The sequence below is a fragment of the Wasmannia auropunctata genome, unplaced genomic scaffold (genome assembly GCF_000956235.1).
Source record: "Wasmannia auropunctata unplaced genomic scaffold, wasmannia.A_1.0 LD336035.1, whole genome shotgun sequence".
Classification (NCBI taxonomy): domain Eukaryota; kingdom Metazoa; phylum Arthropoda; class Insecta; order Hymenoptera; family Formicidae; genus Wasmannia; species Wasmannia auropunctata.
In genome coordinates this window covers 204,035-205,041 of record NW_012026855.1, presented here as the reverse complement: position 1 = coordinate 205,041, position 1,007 = coordinate 204,035, and positions in this window count along the sequence as shown.

The following is a 1,007-nucleotide window of genomic DNA, read 5'->3' as shown; positions in this document are numbered from 1 at the left end:
TGCCAGCCCGCTCAGAGATGTGTATAAGAGACAGAATTTGCACGAGGTCGATAAAGTAGACTCTTCAGTGTTAGTGGTATCTCTAAATAAACTTCTTACAATATCTTCTGGTCTCACTCAAACACGTGGAATGTCCTCATTTAACTAATTGAAGTGCCATCTCTTGGAAAATTCGGCACTTACTGCCAGACGCAACTTTTGCTGTCTTCAATTTAGCCGAGCGTACGAATTACCACAAATTGCATTCTAATGAACAACTTTTTTTCTATGCTTCCAATCGTAACTCAAACCGTCTTACATTATTCGTGCAAGTAATCCGATGCGCGCTAGGTACTTTTTTGTACATATGAGCTGCAGAACTTTTGTACCAATAAAATGTTTATGTCAGGTGACAGGTTATGATACCCCCAAAAAGATAATTTTTTAATATTTTTTCGTTTTTACTACTCATATATAGCGCAATGACATTTTATGTCTATTTCAATCCTGTAAAAGCGTTTTTAAATCCGTTCAGTCGTTTTGGAGTTATCCATTAGAATGCAAATGTCGGTATTCCAGCATCCCCTTAAGAGGATCCTAAACCCTAGATCAATCTCCAAAAATCCGCTGTTTTACCGACAATTTGTGAATATGTATGCGTGCGATATTGATGTAGTAGTATGTAGTGATGTGTCATATTTATTATCACATCAATATATCTCACGCGTACATATACACAAATTTGTCGGTTACCAATATATTTTTATTTAGGTTTCTATACTTAATTCTAACGATTCACATATATTCATTTTATTGCCCACACAACAAAAATCTCTATTAGACATCTATTAGACGTTCTTCATAGATATTCGAAACCTCCATTAGACATCCATGTAACTTCCTATAGATATCTACTAAACATCCATAGTTCCGCATTTTGTACTTCCATTCGACCTCTATTAGATATTCATATTTATAAATATTTTTTAAACGTTGTGTAAATCAATCCTAGATCTCATAAAGTTTAC